The 19,866-nt window shown below is 43.2% G+C and overlaps 1 long non-coding RNA gene across 1 annotated transcript; it reads left to right on the plus strand.

Annotated features, from left to right (window-relative positions):
• Positions 1 to 5,775: 5,775 nt before the first annotated feature.
• LOC119877910 lies at positions 5,776 to 10,376 on the plus strand. The gene is made up of 3 exons (XR_005384958.1): positions 5,776 to 5,946; positions 7,512 to 7,644; positions 10,183 to 10,376. It is a non-coding gene; the product is annotated as an uncharacterized LOC119877910 (long non-coding RNA).
• The last annotated feature ends 9,490 nt before the right edge of the window (positions 10,377 to 19,866 follow it).

Here is a 19,866-nt window from a genome sequence, read left to right on the forward strand (position 1 = left end):
AGGGAGAGGGAAAGAGAGAGAGTCCAAGCAGACTCCCTGCTGGCCAAGAGCCCGAAGATGTGGGGCTCGATCTCACAACCCTGTGGTCATGACCTGAGCCGAAATCAAGAGTCAGCCGCTTAACTGACGGAGCCACCCAGGTGCCCTGGCACTTGAATTTCTAACCAGCTGGCTGCAAACTCAGGGGTAGTCCCATGACCCTCCTCGGGTTCGATAATTCACTGACTCATAGAACTTAAGAAAGTGCTATACCTGTTATTACAGTTTTATTGTGAAGGGTACAGATGAGACCAGCCAAGTAAGAGACACATAGGGCAAGGTCTGGGAGGGCGCAAAGCAGAGGGGTCTGTGCCCTTCTCTCCATGGAATCAAGGCACATGCTCTCCCAGTATATTGATGGGTTCACCAACCAGGAAGCTCCACTGAGTTTCCAGTCCAGAGTTTCTATTGGGATTCCATGACATAGCCATGATTGCTTGAATCATTAGTTATATGATTTAACCCAGTCTCTAGCTCCCCTCCGTCCAGGCCCCCCTATATCGTTCCCCTGAGGCTGCAGTGGCTCAGAGTCCCATCCCCCTGACCACTGGCTGTATTTCAGGTGAGCAGCCCCCATCCTGAAGCTCTCTGGGGCTTACCACTAGTCACCTCATTCACATAAAATCAGTTATGATCCCAGGGGCTCATGAAGAACAAAGAACCTGGGACAAAGACCAGACAAATTCTTTATTAGTATACAGAGGCTTCTGAACCAGGAAGGGGAATGTGACACAGATATTCCTGCTACAGAGGTTTAGAGCCCCGAGGGGGAGAGTGGAAAGAGTGAATCCTTGAAATTAACGCCTTAGGAATAGTTATAGCCAGGGGCCAGAAGAAGAAAGACATTTGACTTACTTATTAAAATACTTGGATTCTAGCGTCTTTTAGTTCCAGCAACTTTGGACTTATTGTCTTTATCAGCTAGCGACTGATGCATAGCCTTCTTTCCTTCATTCAACACTAATTAACACCTGGGCCTATATTCTCATTGTCTTTATTTCCTTGGTTTGCGGTGTTTTCCATTTTCTCAATCTAAGGAAATATTGCATGTCCACTCAGAAGCGCGATGCATACCTACATTAGTAATTATGTGAGTTCTTTTGGAAGCACTTTGCTAAGTTTTCATAATCAAATCATAACTAATGCAATTGGGCATACGATATACCACAAGATAAGGTATACAAAATTATGAATTATGGGTTCGAAATACCTGTAAGCTGCATGAAGTGGACATGAATTGCCACCACAACTGGGTTTGCAAGAATTGTAACTTTATTTTATTTAAATCATATTTACTCTGACTCAGAAATCCCAATAATACTGAGTGGTAGAGAATTTCATTCTTCATCGTTAGTAGGCCTTTCTTTCAATCCTCAGCTGCAGAGTCACTACAATAAAATATTGGGGGATCCATGCCCATCTCTGTTCCATACTAGTCACAACTGATAAGTCCACTGTCAGAAACTACAAGAGTCCTTAAATCAGGGGCATATTAGAAAAAATGTAAATTAAACCCACAAAGAGATACCATTACACACCTATTACAATGGGCATCATAACAAATGCCGACAATGATCTAGTGCTGACAAAGAAATAGAACAATCGAAACTCTCATAGATTGTTGGTAGAAATGTTAAGTGGTACAGCTTCACTGGAAAACAGTGGCAACATCTTATAAAGTTAAATGTACTCTTACCATATGACCCAGAAATCTCCCTCATAGGTATTTACACCAGAGGAAGGAAATATGTTCATACAAAAATCTGTATTTGAAAGCTCATAGCAGGTTTTGTTTTGTTTTGTTTTGGTGATAGCCAAAAGCTGAAAACAACTCAAATGTCCTCCAACAGGTAAGAGATAAGGAGATTGTGGTAAATACTCCTCAGCAGTAAACGAAATGAACTGTTGCCCTGCACAAAAACATGGATGAATCTCAAAGATACTGTGCCGGGTGAGAGAAACCAGTCTCAGAAGGATACTGACTTCATGATTCCATTTAGTTGGCCATCTCAAACAGATGAAGCTATGACGGTGGAAAATTTGTCAGTGGGTTTCAGGGGTTATGGGTGGGGATGGGATGACTCTAAGGAGATAGCACCGTGGAGTTTTGTGGGGTGATAGAATTGTCCTATATCCTGATTATATGACTCTATACATGTCTTAAGATTCATTGATCTGTACACTTAAAAAATGTTAATTTTGCCTTATGACCATTTAAAAACATTAACAACAAAAAATCCAAGGACACCGTTCCCTCAGTGCCGTGTTTGGATGTGATACCGCGCAGATCTTGGGGCTCCAGTGGCCGGGGTCCAGTCTCCTTAGGCACAAAGGACATTCCCCTTAGAGAACTTGCCACCTCCCCCTAGGAATGACAAGAGAGACTGTGGACCATTCCTGGCTTTCCAGAATGTTCATCTTCTCTCTGACATTTTTTTAATGGACTCCTTTCCATTCTCTCCCCTATCAGGGGATATTCTCAAGACTTTCAGGAAAGCCAGAAAGTGAGGTTGTTTCAAGCACTTTCTGCTTTCAGCTCTTCAAATACCCGTGAGGCAAGAAGTACCAGCGCCTTGAGCCCTTCCAGTAAAGAGAAAGGGGAAAATAAAGAGAATAAAGCACTAATGGTACTCATTCTTGGTGAACTTTTTAGAAGTAAAAACAAAACCTAAGTTAATAACCCAGTAAATTACCCTGCTGCTCAAGCAATAAGGAGAAAGTTTTGCCTAGGCTCCTTTTGTTCTGGCCCCTGTAATCAACACAAGCATAAAGTACGGAAAAGATCAGTTAAAAGCATCGTGCACAACCCAAAAATAGGTGCATGAATTTGTGTAAATTGACAAAAAGAACAAGAGACGACCGAAGGTGAGATAGGCAGAGATATTGACCCAAGAGCCTCTGGTACTGATTGTGTAAAACCAGTAACTTACCTACTGGGAGGTGAGTGGTTTCAGGAGAATGTCAGTCCTAAATCCACATGTCTGACCCGATGGTAGAAAGGGGCCCAGGCCAGCAAGTGCTTTGTGCAGCCTGAGATCAGGATCTGCCCTCAGACTAAGAGACTTACAAGATGGAAAACGGTCCCGGAGATTAAGGGCAATGAGCAAGAGCCATGGCTTAGGTTCATGAATATATTATATTGACAAGAGCAAGAGAGAGAGAAAAAATGATGAAGTTAAGGAAGTAAAACATTCATAATAAATGAATCTGGGCAATGAGGACAGTTCTTTGTTTTCTTCTTATTCCTGGAAATTTAAAATTCTTTCCAAATAAGAAGTCTTTTAAACAAAATATTCTTTTATAAAAGGAGTCCTCTTAGTATGATACTATGTCTACACATCATAAATTTGTGACTACATGTCATAAACTTATTCAAACCCCTAAAATGTGCAACACCCAAGAGCACCCCAATGTAAACACCCATTACACCCCAATGTAAACAAAGGACCTTGGATGGTAATGATTTATCAACGTAGGTTGGTCAGTTATAACAAATGTACTGCTCTGGTGGGGGATGGAGATCATGGCAGAGACAATGCATGTATGCAGGGGGTATATGAAAAATCTTGGGTCCTTCTGCTCAAAATTGCTGTGAACTTAAAACTGTGAACTTAAAAGAAAAATAAAGTCCATTAAAAAAAAAAGAGTTGTGGGATCCCTGGGTGGCGCAGCGGTTTGGCGCCTGCCTTTGGCCCAGGGCGCAATCCTGGAGACCTGGGATCGAATCCCATATCGGGCTCCCGGTGCATGGAGCCTGCTTCTCCCTCTGCCTGTGTCTCTGCCTCTCTCTCTCTGTGACTATCATAAGTAAATAAATAAAAATTAAAAAAAAAAGAGTTGTAATACTCAGAAAGGTTGGGAACCACAAACTTCAAAGAATGAGTAGTTAACATACATACTCCCAATGGCAGCCTTCTCTCTGTTAGATCGCAGTAAATGTACGGTTAAATTCTGAAGAGTGACTGAAGTGTTGATAGTCTTTGTTGTGGATCAGAAAATGCCTCACTGTTTGGCTAGCAGACAGTTGGATGGCATTCAGTTATGAAAATGTGGAGTTTCCCCATTCTTAGACCATTGTCCCACTTTTTCAAGGTGGTGGGTCTCTACAATGCCTAGGGTCGTGGTGCCTCAGCCACAGAATTTAGAAAGATTTTTTTGCCTTTTTTTTTTTCCACGTTTCAGAAGAAAATCTAAGCTGCTTATAAACGTGGACTGACAAATGAAATCAGTCTTCTTTCCACGCTTTCTTCTTAAGCAATAACTCTGGGCTGACTCTTCAAAGAGTCCATGATCAATTCTGATGCGCAAAAAGTATTAATAAGAATGTCAAGAAGATGAATCTGGCATTTGAGATTTTGATAGATGGAGAGTGACATGGGCAGGGCATCAAACTCAGATCAAACCAGGGGTCATTATCGTCGGGATATTGGTTTCCTATGTAGCTGTGACATTGGACATCTGGCTTCTCACTCATCAGTGGTGTCTTCCTGGCCTTCTAAACACCAAGGGGAAATCCAAATTGGGTTAAGAAATGTCAAACCCTACATCCAGAGGTGAGACTCTTACACTGTAAGAGCATTGTAAACCATGACTTGCCTTTCATCATGACTTCAGGGTCGTAAATCTTGTCCCAAGCTAAATCTGAATCTCCCCAAAGGAGAGGTAGGTAAGGGAGAAGACGAGATTCTGTATTATGTTACTTCCTGAGAATTCTCTTTCATTAATCTTTGCTCTGAAGGTGCCTTTGAATGGCTCTTGGTGCAATGAATAATGTTCACACACAATCATTCCTGTCAAACATTTTACTCACTCCAAAGTCTGACGACAGTTTGGGAGCAGTGTCTTTTGCTATTATGTTTTTCAATTGGCTTTCTATTGTCACTTCAAGAAGTGTGGAAACACCTGATTTATGAGAGCCTGGCTTAAAAAGTGTCATTTCCATTGCTTCCTTAGTAACCGCCTCAAATAAGCAGAGGACAGCAATTTGGCTCGAACTTTCCTTGAGGAGCTTTAAGTTTAATTTATACATTGGGTAGAGCTCCAACTCATTGAAATTCTACGTAATGCATCCTCAGAAAACACCTGGAAGACAAGAAAAACAAAGCTCTGGGATGCATGACCCTATAGTTAAGGCAACAGCTGTGTGTTTGTGAACACAGTCCCAAAGCAGATTCTTGTTTCCCTTTCTTCCCTACACTGTCAGAACATATGATAAACAGAATTTCAATGAACTCAGAAACTACACCACAGTTAATAATTAGACCTGCTCCTCAAGGTGCTTTAATCTTTTTATTTCCTTAAGTACCTATCTATAGTTTGTCCATGTTACTCCTGATGTATTTTCTCCAATAGCCTCATTTATGGGGCATGGCTTAAAAGGCAGCAGCAAAGAACTGACAGTTTGTGCAAAGAGGTAGATTTAATATGTGCAGGCACCGGAGTCTCTTAGAAGATGATTGGTGCCAAGAAATTTGGAAGGTCATTATGTGGAATATCTGTAGCTCAGTATCTTTTGAACCTTTTTAATGGGTAGGGAGGAACATTTATGCATAATGATATGGGACTTATTGTACCCCGTCCTCAAAGCTGTCAGTCACCTGCACGATTCGGGGATTGGTTTTGCAAATGCAGGTTCACACCAAGCTGAACAAGCGGTTTGGAAGTTCAAGTGGCGAGAGTTTCTCAGACCCTACTTCTCAAACTTTAATATGCGTGCACATACCTGGGGAAGAAAGCTGAAAGGCGGAGCCCACTTCAGAAGGGGTAGGACCTGAAATTCTGCATTTCTAACATTGCCCCCAGGTGATGCAGAAGCTTCTGGTCCATTCCCACCAACGTAGCAAGGGCTAGGAGGACAGCGCTCCCCAGCTTTGCTCTCATCTGTGGACAAAGGACTGCGATATTGGGGTTTGTACAGTCCTCCTGCTATGCTCTTCAGTTTTATTTTCCGTATTAATTCATCCTTTTTTTTCCCCTGAGAGCTGCAGAAGGCCTTCTTGTGAAAAGTGAAGAAAGTAAGGCAAGAATTCAAAACATGTATTTGAATTGCTGAGATTATGGTCTTATGCTTTACTTTGGTTTAGAAACTTAATTTTTTTGGGGGGGGGGGTAGGTAGGGGGTGGTGCCCAGCTATTAATTTAAACACAACAGCAGGCAAACAGTAATTTGGAGATGGAAAAGAAGCAAAACTTACATACAAGGATGACTTTTCTGTGCGGATTTTGTTCTCAAACGAATAAGAAGGCCAATGTGGGATTGCCAGGTTTTGCTGTAATTCAGACAATTGTTTCCATGTGTGGAAGTTGAATTAGGATTCTCTGCTGTGTTTGTCATTCCCTTTTCATGATTCCATTAGGGCAATGTATGCTTTCAAAAGGGCCAAGATCACACCATGCAGATATGTTAGAGATCCTAAATTTGAAAACAATTCAGACTTTTTAGATTGTTTTTTTTTTTCTTTTGAGGAATACCTTTGCAGTTCTGGGTGTTCCTTTTTAGCCGTCAAGCATTTTTCAGTCATTCCACTTGAAGTGTGGAACTTCCCTGATAATTCCACCAGCCAACAGCTCATACTAAGTGGGTGTGTATATTAGGGGTGGATTTGGGAAGGGGTGGTTAATAAAGGACAATAAAGCTCCAAAGGGTCAACATCAAAGTCACAATGTCATGGTAACAAACCAACACTGACGTATCTGCATAATAGTTTGCCCTTTATAAGGTTCTTTTTTGGGTGTTTTGATCCTGAGAGTAAGGTTAAAAATGGCAGCCCCGTCCTCATGGATTCAATTCTGGTATAACAAAAGATGACTGGTGTTACCACACACTATAAAATCCTACAACTACAGAAAATACCTATTATAGCTAAACCAGCTAAACTCGGTTTCACAGAGATCAGCTTATAAATGCTATTCCTGTAGCGCTGATTTACCTTGGGCCGGTATAAAAGCTTTCTCTTCTCCCAGATGGTATTTAATAGTAATAACTGCTAACAGTCGCTGGAAGTTGACCATGAATCAGGCACTGTGCATATTTAATATAATCCGACCCCTACACCACCCAATGTAGTAGATACTATTATTAACCCCATTTCACAGATCAGGAACTTAAGATTTAAATAAGCCACACATTCAGCTGCTAACTAGGAAAATCAAGGTTTTAAAAATAGGTGAACTGACTCCACAAACAGCACTCTTAACCAGGCGCTAAATTATCTTTGCTTTGGAAGGAAGGTTGAGGCTTGTTTGATTGGTAAAAAAAAAAAACAAAACAAAAACAAAAAAACAAAACCAAAGGTATGACTTCTCTTGCTTTGGACTTTGTAATTGTTGCCACAGCCTAGCTTCCTGTTGGCTCAGAACCCTTCCTATATCATTATGTCTAGAGCTCAGCTTGATACCATCTGAATGTACTCAGCTAATGCTTTGGCCACCTCAGAGTACGCTCCAGGTTGTTTTTTCTTGTGTTCTGACAGGAAAACTACTCATCTGAAACCTGCTGGCCAACGTTCATTCATTCATTCATTCATTCATCATTCCCCACTACCACCACTACCAAAACAGGGCTCATAAAGGTTACCTAGGACTCCAACATTGCAAAAGCTAAAGGTAACTTCTCATTTCTCATCTGACTTGACTTCATCATTTGACATTGCTAATCACTCCCTCCTCCATGAAACGCTTCCTCTAACTGCCTTCTAGGGAACCATATTTTTTCTTGGTTTTCCAGAAAACTACACTTTCTCCTGGCTTTCCTCCTATCTTTGGGACCGTCCCATCTCACTGTGTTGCTGATTCTTTTCATCTTCCTGATCCCTAGAATTAGTGTCCCAGAGTTCAGTCCTTGGACCTCTTCTCTTTCTTCATTCATGGCCTTGGGGATCTCAGCCAGTCCCAAGGTTGTGTGCTCTTTGATTTATGTCTCCAGCCTACTCCCCTCCCCTGAATGCTAAACCTGTACATCAACAGCCTGTTCCTGGATGTCTAGTAGTCATCTCCACCTTATAAGATCCTAAACCGAACTCATGGTTTCCCCTCTCAGATTCTCTCTTTTAGCAGTTTTCACTACCGCGTAAGTGCCAAAGCTATTCTTCCAGTTGTTCAGGTAAATCTTGCATTCATTCTTTCCCTCACTCCTTATATCCAATCTATCACAGTGTCTCTATATTTTGAAAAATATATCCTAGATACCTGTTGACTCAATCTTCACACTTTATAGAAATGCAGCCACTTACCATTTCTATTGTTACCATTCTGGACCAAGTGTCTCTCCTTGATTAGAAAAATATCCTCTAGACTGTTCTCCGTGCATCTACCCTTGCCTCACCACAGTCAATATTGAGCATAGCAGTTGGAATGATCTTTTGTAAATGTGAGTCAGACCATACTCCTATCACCTCCAGACTTCTCCTTTCAGAGGCAAGTCTCAAATTCTTTCAGTGGCCTACAAGTACCTACACAATCTGCACTCCTCCAGTACCTTTCTCAACTCCTTTTCTACCACTTTCCCTCTTGCCCCACGTTAGCTGTGCATGTGCCCCTTCCCAGCATGTGCCAGGCACTCTCCCCTAAGGAACTTTCAGTTGTCTTTTTCCTTACCTTGAATAACCATCCAGCAGATATTGCATTGCTCCGTTTCCTCCTTTAGGGATGTTATCTTCTCAGTGTGGACTTCTATTTCAGTTACTTTTATGGTCTAACAAATAAGCTCACAACGTGGCAGGTAAAACAACCACCATCTTATTACATTCAAGGATCCTGGAGGTCAGGCATTCAGAAAGGACACAGTGCAGATGGCTTATCTCTGTCCACAATGACTGAGGCCTTCAAGTCTGAGGGTGACAGGACAGCAGGAGTAGAAGGCTCACTCACTCACATGTCTGTCAGTTGATGATGCCTATCGGCGGGTACCTCAGCCAGAACATCTCCATGTGGCTTCTCCATGAGGCTGCTTGGGCTTCCTTACAGTATGGTGACCAAGTTCCAAAAGTGGGTACCACAAAGAATACTGTGTGGATGCCCCATGAGCTCTCATGTCCTAGCCCCTGCAACTTCTAACAGGAAGAGTATCAACACTGCATTGGGAGGAAAGTATGGGATGGAAGATCTTACCGTAGCCATCCTTAGAAGATACAATCTGGTATACCTTCCCTGCTTGCTTTATTTTAAATTATAATCACTCTCTGCCCCTGCCCCCTCCACCTCAGAATTCTCGATCTCTATTCTTTGTTTTTCCCATTGCTTTTGTGTTAATTTCCTATTGTTGCTGTAACTAATTACCACCTATTTAGTGGCTTAAAACAAGTTTTTGTTTGTTTGGTTTTGGTTTTGGGGTTTTGTTTACAATTCTGGGTCAGAAGACTGAAATCACAGGGCTAAAATCTAGATGGGCAAGCCTGCATTCCTTGGGGAGGCTCTAGAGAATTCATCCCCTAACCTCCCCAGCTTCCGTTGGCTGCCTGCATCCTTTGGCTTGCTGCCCCACATTATTCTAACCTCTGCCTCTGTGGTGGAGAACCCACACCCCACACACACACCACCCACCGACTCCGACTCTCCTGACTCTGACAGGGACCCTTGTGTTACATTGTGCCCACCTAGATCATCTCCCCACCTCAAGATCCTTAATTTAGTTACATATACAAAGTCTCTTTTGCCATATAAGGTACCAATATGTCAAGTTCCAGGGATCAGGATGTGGACATGTTTGGGAACCATTATTTAGCCTATCAGAGCACTTGTCACCATTTTAAAAACACTATATATTCTAAGTATTTGTTTACTTGCTGTTTATTAGAATATAATTTCCATTACACGAAAGGTTTTTCTATTTTGTTATCTGCTATATCTCAGGAGCTTAGAACAGTCCCTGGCACATGTTAGGAACTCAATATATAGTTGCTGAATGAGCTATTTGCTTGTGCAATTAATGGTTCCACAAATGTTATTGAGTGCCTACTATGCACCAGATAATCTGCCTGAATTGAAACCTTGCTAACATCTCTTTTTTCCCCAAAAAACATCTTTTTTGTCCCTTTTTCAACATCTTGTGTCCATAAAAGAAAGCCCCCTGTGTGGTTCATCAAGGTCAAAAGGAGTCCAGCCCAAAACCACAATAAAATTATAACTCTTTTCATTTCTTTTTAGGTATGATACAAAAAAAGTTATTGCCTCTCTGACAACAAGCAGGGAGCCTGAATCTCTGTGATCCCCTGGCCCTGTCACTTGTCCTATAGAAAGAGAGAAGACATCGTGGGGAGAGGGAGCTTCAGACCTTGGGTCTTAATTACCTACACAGGGTTTGGGCACTGCTATTCATTTAGCCCTTAACTGACCTGTCCCAGGGCCATGCTTAGAGTTTTGTTTCCATAACATTTCGTGATATTTCTCCAGACAATACACAAATAAAAATGGTTTTAATTTTGACTTTGAATTTCCTGATTCTTTCTGGATCAAGCCAGATGTGTGGAAATGTCTGTGTTTGTGTGTGTGTGTGTGTGTTTAGACACCCATCCATATGCTTGCACGGATGTGAATTCTGTGACCTTCTGTTCTTTCTTTTGCTTGATGACTCGTACACACAACCTCATAAGGCAAATCTCATAATTAAGTTGGATCTGGTTCAACCATGAATTTTTCAAAAGATCATAATCATCATGGTTTTCATGTTCATTTAAGAAACAATGTAGTCACATATGTCCACAAATGAATCTCACAAAATACTGCCCTTATCAATTTGGTTTTGGAACAGGGGCCAAATTGGACTTATTTATATTCATTTCAGATGTAATGCCTTAGCCTGTCACTAAACATCACAGAGAAAGCAGAATCTCAAAACAACACAAAATAAAAGGGAGCCAATATTCGTTTCTGTGTTAACTAAAGTTAGAGATGATAGGAGCAGAGCAACAAAGACTAATCAAGAGTTTAAATTTCTCTTTAAGGCTCTGTTTTCACAGCTGTGAAATGGGAACACTAAAATCTTCCCTAGCAAACTCTATAAACCTAAATTCTTCATAAAATCGAGATGATGTTAAGACCTACCGCACAGGGAGTTGGTGGGATGAAATTGATTTCTTTCAACTTGGTACTCAGTAAACATTCAATAAATCCTAATCCATTATTATCATCTACTCATAGTATTAGGTGAATTCTAGACATTTGATTTACAGTAACTAATTGGTAGCTATTTTTGCAAACAGAAAGACTCCTCTAGCTGAAAGACTGAAGAGTCACTTACACAGTGACATCGCAGAAGCACAAAGACTATTCTACTTACCCTTAGAAGGTCCTCTTCCACCTTGGAAACAAAGCCTGCTGTTTCTCCAGTAAAGCTTAATTTCTCTGACCTAAAATGTTAAAGTGAAAATACACCTAGGAGAAATATTACTTTAAGCATCGTTTGCTATTTACACTTTAGAATGAGTGAGTTTTATGTCTTGTTCTGAGAAATTTCCCCAGGGGTAGGCAGAAACAACATGGAACGATTGGCAACGAGAAAAACAACTTCACCTGCTCCACAATTATAAATAACTTATCTGAATATCAAAGTTAATGACATATGTAATGTGTCGATCTCGGTGCACCTCCCACAACTTCCTCCTGATACCTCAGTTGAGTCATTGGGCCTCAGAGATATTACAAATATAGACAAAAATCCTTTTTATTGGCCTTGATTGGACATCAAAATTATGTTGTTATGTTAAATACTTTTCAAAGGGAAGTTATCACTGTTTCTGGGGGGCATCTATTTGTTGAAGATTGCATGGCTGGGACGAAAACTTGAGAGAAAATAGAGCATTGCTTTTTTGCCTATATACACTTGCTCCTGATTCTCCCTCTTTTTTGCCCTTGCCAGGCACCCGAGAACCACCCATCTCCCCCACAAGGCACCCCAGCCAGGCCTGGGCCTGCCAATAGCTTTCCTGGCGGAAGCAGAAGCACCGCACAAAAGCCACAGAGTACAATTAGGTAGATTGCCTATTGAGGAAGCAGTGAATATTTCACTCAGCTGGTGAGGACCGAGGCGCTCATCCCAGCTTTCACAAATGAGCTAACCCTGGCAAATCACGTCCCTTCTCTTGGCCTTGGTTTCCCTACGAGTGAAGTCAGGATTGCACACAATAATTTGTAAGATGATTCCTCTAGTTCTAAGATTCTATGATTACTCCTTGACAGCTTTGTACTTAACTAGATGCCACATGTCATTAGTTCCTAGGGTTTCACACCCAACTGGAAGGCGGGGTCCTTTAGGTCAGAGCACTGGGCACCAGTGCTCCCAAGCTCCTGGGACAACTTATCTTGTGTTGCCTACACACAGCAGAGATGGTGCCCAATGATTCCAGCCTCTCCTTTTCTCTCCCAGACTCATCCAAGTAGAAACTCTGAAATCCCAGGCCTCGCTTGAACAAGTTATCTAAATTCTCTGAGTGGGAACAATAATAAAATGGGAACAATAATCCCCATCTCATTGGGCTGGTGGTGAGAATTAGTTTACATACTGTTCGGAACTTGCCTAGCGGAGTGCCTGGCACATACTGACAATTGTCTCTTCCCTTCAATTACACTGCCCTGTACTTTTAAAATTCTAATTCTTCCTCCACATTAAAGGAAAGGAAACTATTTGGTGAGGCTGAAACTCATTTATACTGGATGATGGTTCCCCCAGGCTCCTCTGGGGTTCAGCCTTTTATCTCTGACCGTGGAAGGCTTCGACAATTCTAAAAAGGATCGCAAGCATCTGGGGTGCAGGTGGAAGTAGGGTTCCCTTGCTAAGCTGGGACATCTCTCTGACTGAGCTCAAATGTCCTCAAAATCAGTTCCTAAGTCTGCTTGAGTTATTTCCTAGGAAGCCAGAGAGCCGGGGAAGGCTGAGTCGGAAGGAATGGCAAATCTCTACCAGCTCCACATGCCAAAATGACAACTGTTTGGGCTCCCTCGGGAAGCAGTGGCAGCTGCTGGAGATTCTGGTCTGGGAACCGGTGGTGTGGAGGATGAGGTGCTGGCATCGAGGGTTGTTTGCTCTGAATCGTCTACTCTCTCCAGCTGGCCACAGGAGTCCGGGTGAGGAACAGGTGGAAAGAAGAGGCTGAAGAGCCAGGAGCAGCTGGACTCTTGCAAGGATCCCATAGAAAAGGCTATTCCAAGATTTGAGCACTTGGACCCAGTTCAGTTCATTAGCAAGGGACTCACTCCCACCGCTGCCTGTTGCCTTCAAAGGGAAGTCCAGACCTCTCTCATGGTGTCCAGGCCAGTTCCCAGCATAACTGCTACCCAGCCTCATCTCCCACGCCAGCATCTCGTCCTCTGTTGGGCAGCCCGCCCATCTCCACGGCCCCTCGGTCTGCAAGGCCCCTCCTTTCCTATACCGAAAACTTCAACACAGTTACAAGACCCATCTCAGTCTCACCTTCTTTGCAGAGGCCTTCGGGTCTCTGCCCTATGCCTCACCACATCCATATCTCTGCTATGACCTTTCACACCACTCCTCATTGCCATCTACTTACATGGTCTGCTCCTCCTAGGATGCAAGCTACTTGAGAACAGCGACCTTGCTTGAGCCTCCCTTATCTCCGGCCCTGAACCTGTGTTGGCACAGGGCAGTTGCTCAACAAATGCCAATTAAATGGCTTTTGAGCCCCAGTTGCAAGAAAATTTATTTATTTATTTTTTATTTTTATAAATTTATTTTTTATTGGTGTTCAATTTGCCAACATATAGAATAACACCCAGCGCTCACCTCAGTGCCCATCACCCAGTCACCCCCACCCCCTTCCCACCTCCCCTTCCACCCCCCCTAGTTCGTTTCCCAGAGTTAGGAGTCTTTCATGTTCTGTCTCCCTTTTTGATATTTCCCACTCATTTTTTCTCCTTTCCCCTTTTATTTTTTTTAAACATTTTTATTTATTTGAGAGCACACATGAAAGAGCACAAGCAGGGGTGGGGATGGGGAGAGGGAGACGGAGAAGCAGGGAGCCCAATCCAGGGCCCCATCCCAGGACCCTGGGATCATGACCTGAGCCAAAAGCAGACGTTTAACCGACTGAGCCACCCAGGTGCCCCTGCAAGACAATTTAAAAAGAGAACTTGGTATCCCTCCACGAGTCGGTCTAAGAGGACCAAGTGGCTCACAGTACTAAGACTTTAGTCAGGACTGACACTGGTCAGAATCTCTTAGAAGACTGGCCACAAATAAAACTAGAAATCTGGTTCAACTGTTTAAAACCAGCATTCATTTTAGCCATTTTCTTCCATGTTCAAAATATTTTTTCCTTGCCTATGTAAAAAATCCTCGTATTGTGATAGCAGAATTGCCTGCTCAGCTTCCAAGGAGCCTTGTGGCATACTTCACCCCCTGCCTCCTTATCTTTGTTATCCTGGAGAAGCAACCGAGAGAGAGAGAGAGAGAGAGAGAGAGAGAGAGAGAGAGAGAGAGAGAAAGAGAGAGAGAGAGGAGAAGAACATTCACTGATGGATTCAGAACTCTGTCACAAAATGGGCATCAGAGCAGCTAACTGAGGGTAATTTTTCTTTAAGAAAAAACTGTAATATGTATATTAAACATGCAATAGCATTTTCTAGATTCTCTATCCATTTCCTCCACCCATGGAGGAAATCCAAATCTAATTATAGGCATTTATGGGAACTGCTTTCATTTATGCCTAATTGCCATGTAGTACAATGACTATTATGTACACCACTCTATGTGTCAGATTAACTTTGCTGTAAGTTTTATTGGATTATCATATTCAAGTCTACCAAAGCATGCTCGGCCTAGTCCAGCAAGTTTGTCCACTTTGCATGGCTGACCATTTGCAAAGGACACTTTATCTACCCATATTTTAGAACAAGTGGCCAGGGATTTGGTGAGAGTTATTTCTGATCGCTCCTTTGCACTCTTTACACCTCCTGCCCGCATGCTGTGCCGCTGCCTCAGGAGATTTCAGGAACATCTGCTGCAATAGTCTCCTTACGAGAGAATGTGGGGCTCGGTGAGAAACGCTGGGAACGTGCAGAACCCTCAGGGGCCCAGAAGTCTTTGGAAGACTCCCTGGGACTTCTAATCTGGCAGGAAGAGCCACACATTTTTAAGGCGGGGGTGGGGGGGGGGTCTTTAAAAGCCCCGGGGAATATTCGCTGCACCTGTTTGCCAGGCACAGTGTCACCTGCTGTGTCCCTATAGCCCTTCTAGGCCTTTGGGCTTCCTCTCTCGGAGGTATCCCTTCCTGATTTGAGCTGTAAATGACTGTTCACTCTGGCATCTCCGGAAAGCTAAGGAAAGAGAACTTGTAAAATCGCTTGTTTGGCTAGGCCTGGAAGGGGGGCAGCAGCCACCTGGCCGCCTAGGGGAGTCATTGGAGGGTCCGGAGCTGGGCCTTGAACCCCCAGTTACAGCGAGGACACAGTCCTGAAAAGCACCGTGTTTGCTGGAAACCACTAACTGAAGGAAGGAAATGCGGGGACGCTGGGGAAGAAGGACGCTGGCAGCCTTGGGGGCCACCTGGGAGCAGGCCTGCAGGTGGGCTTGGGGCCAGGCGCCCTCCTCCCCGGCAGCCCGGCCCCTGCCTGACACCAGGCCTGGAAGAAGAGACCTCGGCTCCGGAAGGCGCTGCCCCCGGGCCAGCTGATGTCGCCCAAGGTCTCCCCTGGCGGTCTCCTCGGGCCTCCAGCCCTGCTGGGTGGACGCCAGACCTACGCCGGCTGCAGGCTGCCCCCTGTCCAGCTGCTGCTGCCCTTTACCTTTCAACAACTTCCCTCTGTTGCTTACACTTTGAATTACGTCCTGCTGTCTGCTTCCTGGGGAACTTGAATTGATAATGGGTATATGGCCCCAAGAAAATCCATTATAGCTTTAAGAGGCTATTTTGACTCAGAATACAGGTTCATAGTATTTTATTCACAGTTTAAAATCCAAAAATCTCTGACAACATCAAAACCTGATCTGATCTTCTAAGAGGTTCGTTGTAGACCATAGTTATTCCACCTGAGTCATGCAGCTTCTTATAGAATTATAAGGTTGTGCCTCAAAGTCTGCTGGACGCATAATATAAGATACAGGATATGCATTATATCCTCTCTGTAAAATATTTTAAAAACCTGAACTCTGAAAAATATGTGACTCTAAGGGTTTTGAGTAAGAGATTGTAGATCTGAGCTATACAAAAATTGAAGTCAGCATGAAACAGCTGGCTCTCAATGAGCCATTCAGTCTTCCACCCTTATGTGAAGATTCCAGGTCCTCTCTCCTTGAATCTGGGTGCTTTACCCAGAGCAGGTGACATAATCATGCTCTGAGCCTTAAGAGAGCCTAGCACCTGATTCACCAGGAAATCTGGCTGCCCTGACAAGCAGATCATGTCAAGAATCCATGCAGAGAGGGGTGCTAAGGCTACTCAAGGAGCGCCCCATCTGAGTCCATCCTTCTGGCCATCCCACCGGGGAACCTGACACGCTACTCAAGCCATCTTGAATGTCCCAGCTCCTGCCATCTGACTACGGTAGCATGAGACACTCTAAGTGAGACCAGAATAAGAACCAACCACCCGAAGCCCTGGTGAGCTCACAAACTTGTGAGAAATAATAAATTATTGTTTTAAGTTACTAAATGTTGTGGCAGCTGTTGGTTATGTGGCAGAAAATAATTAAAACATATTAAAACCTTGGCTTACGAATGAGTTAAGGGTCACAGAACGGGAAGAAGAAAAGCTAGGATGGCATCAAAGGTATGTAATACTAACAATTTCCACTGACTGCCCTGTATCCCTGCTCCTGAGCTAATATATATTATCTCGGAGCAACCCTGGGAAGAAGGCTTTATTACCTCCATTTTGCAGAAGAGAAAACTGATGGGGAGAGGGGTCCTGTAATTTGTCCAGGGCTTTTCAGCTCATATGCAATCGAGCTAGGCGTCCCACCTGGAAAGTTCTCGCACAATTCACCCTGCCCACCTCCCTGCTATTTAGGCCCTAGTGGAAATTAATTTCTTTTATGGTGAGCATGTGTCCTCTCTGCTTTCCTGCCTCCAAACAACCCAGGGCTGCATCCCCAATTTCTCTCTGGGGGATCACCCACACTACTGTCAATGCATAGGCTTTGGGTGGAGCTCTGCTCCATGATCTTGGCCTCAGCCCATAAGCACATCCATTCCCGAGGACACAGCTCAGGCTAGGGCAAGGACAATGACATTTATAGGGAAAAAAAACAACTCTTCTCTACACTGGACTGGATGACATGTCCCCTATACCTGCCCTTCAACCTCATTAAGGTCTCCACAGGTTTTTTACACCAAGCCTTACTGCATCCTTGGCATTTCCCTGAGCATATCCTTGGCCCCGTGCCTGTAACACCTTCCCCCCACACCTTCTGTTTTTGTCCAGTTGTTTCTCATCCTCAAGGCTCAGTTCGTATGTCCCCCTGAGCCAGCCTGACCCAGTCCCACCCACTGCCTCATCCCAGGACCTGCACTTATGCTTCTGTGGTCCCCGTAGAAACGCATTACACCACTGATCATATTGCTGTATCACCTCTGGTCTACCTGCCTGTCTTCTCTACACTCTGCAAATTGCTCAAGGCAGACAGCATGTCCTACCAATCTCTATAGCCTCATCACCTTGCACAATGCTCAGTCTGTAAATGATAAGGTCAATTAGACGAATGGATGAATGACGGTAGGATTATCATGACCTTCTTCTCTTCAGGTAGCTTTCCTGTGTCATTTAATAACAGCAAATATCTGATGAAAATTCCAAAGTCTGCTTTCAGCTTTCCGGGTGCTCTGGTTGTTGAGAGTTGGCACTGGTGTGTGTGAGAGTTGAAATGCTGGTTACTTTTGGGGTTGAGAGATCATGAATAACATCTCCTTCTTCCAGTTAACTGAGAGCTGAGACATAAAACAAGAACCTTAAGATTCAGCTACCAGTTTCATTACGGTTAAAACCAAGCAGAGAACATGGCTTTAATTTGGTGGCCAAGCTGGGCCTTCAAATATTCTCTCTCAAAGGGAGAGTTTGGGTCTGCAGAACAAATCATTCATTCAGAATTACTGCCTCCCTTCATGATGGAAAAGGACACTTCAATGTTTGCAGTGTGTTAGTAGTTTCTATCCACACTCAAGGAGCATGACCAATAGGTGTTAATTCCTTGCAAACCTGATCAATCACATCATGACTCCTCTCGTGTGGGAAAGTGAGAAGGGTCTCTCGCCCATGGGAGAGACCAAGAGTATTACTTAGGAGAAGCCCCTTCCCGGAAACACAAAGCCAAGGACACGTATGCACATTATGTGACGGACATGCAGAGCTCGGGAACTCCAGAGCTCAAGAAGCTGGCACTATGTCCCTAGAGAAACACAAATGTGCTGGTTTCTTTGATAGTTGGAAGGAACAACCAAAATACCCAGTGAAAGTGCAATCATGAAGTGCCTATATGAGTGCTTGAAAACACTGATTAGGAATTTAAAAACCGTGCATTTTACCCACTCAAGCAATAGTATTTATGGCATGTAGAATAACAAGGCTCTTTGCTAACATATCCAATGACATTTCTGAAACATGAACAATTATAGCGTTCTTTAGTTTACTTGGATATGTGGTAATTTCTTGGTTTTAATGGAAAATGCTGAAATGCTATATTACAACATTCAGGCTGAAATAAATGAGTTTTTTTTAATATATTGTTTAGAAAACTTGGGGGAAAAGTGCAACCCTGGCTTACTTCCTATTATAGATTCAAATGTAGCATGTAGTTGACTGATTTTTTTTACATTTCAGGCTCAATTTTGTTCTGAGGTAATAAATGGGAGAAAGAGTTGAGCTATATATTTTTAAAATGGCACTGGAGACCTAGACTTAAGTGCTAACATGCCCAGGTTATCCATTTCCCTGGAACTCAGTCCCGTGATCCCCATCTGTAAAATGGGGATATTACAATACCTACACCCCTGAGCTGAAATACGAATTAAATGGGACAAAGTGCATAGAAATCTGCAGGTCAATGCCAGACATTGAGCTAGGTGTGTGATAAATGTTTTTAAAAGTGGTCAGCAGGTCATCCCAGGATGTGTTACTACTCCTCCAGCAGCCGAAGGACACGGGGGAAATCCGATTTTATGAGTTTATACCCTGGTGTGGGCTTGGCCCTGTGAACACAGTACAACTGCTAATGTGGTATTAGAGAAACACTAGTGTTCACTCTTGGAAAGTGTAGAGGGGGAAAAAAACATTTCTAAGGACTTTCTCTAAGCCCTTTTAGTCTCCAGGGAATGGAGACTAAAATTGTTGTAGGGCTACTCAGGATGTAGGGACAAAGGGATGATGGGAACTTCAGGGAGGGAAGTATTTTCCTGTAGCGCATATGCAGTTGGCAAGTAGCTACAGTATGTGAGAAGTCATTCATTTGAACCTGAGCACTCAGCATTTTTCATTAAATATTCAAGTACGCATAGTCAAGTATGCCAAGAGCTGAAGGTATAATTGAGGCTGCGGGATATGTGCTGTACAGACCAAGTGACAAGAATATCAGACAAAAAGAGAAGATCTGCAGGAATAGTCATTGCCCATGTGAAAGTTTTCTGTAAACACTGTTTACAATTCAGCTTTTCCCCAGTTGGAATTTTGGACAGTGAACGGAGAAAAAAACAACTAGATAACATGACTGAACACATTTCCCTAGCAAGGTACTGTGGTTCTTGTATTGAAGCACAATTGAACATGATGTGTACAAGATTTCTGTTCAAGAAGGAAGCGCATTTATACCTGTCTTCAAATTGACATTCGAGAATTTCATTTCCTAATTTGATTATGTGACTATGGGATTTGCAGACTTAACTCGATC

The sequence above is a fragment of the Canis lupus genome, chromosome 37 (assembly GCF_011100685.1).
Source record: "Canis lupus familiaris isolate Mischka breed German Shepherd chromosome 37, alternate assembly UU_Cfam_GSD_1.0, whole genome shotgun sequence".
Classification (NCBI taxonomy): domain Eukaryota; kingdom Metazoa; phylum Chordata; class Mammalia; order Carnivora; family Canidae; genus Canis; species Canis lupus.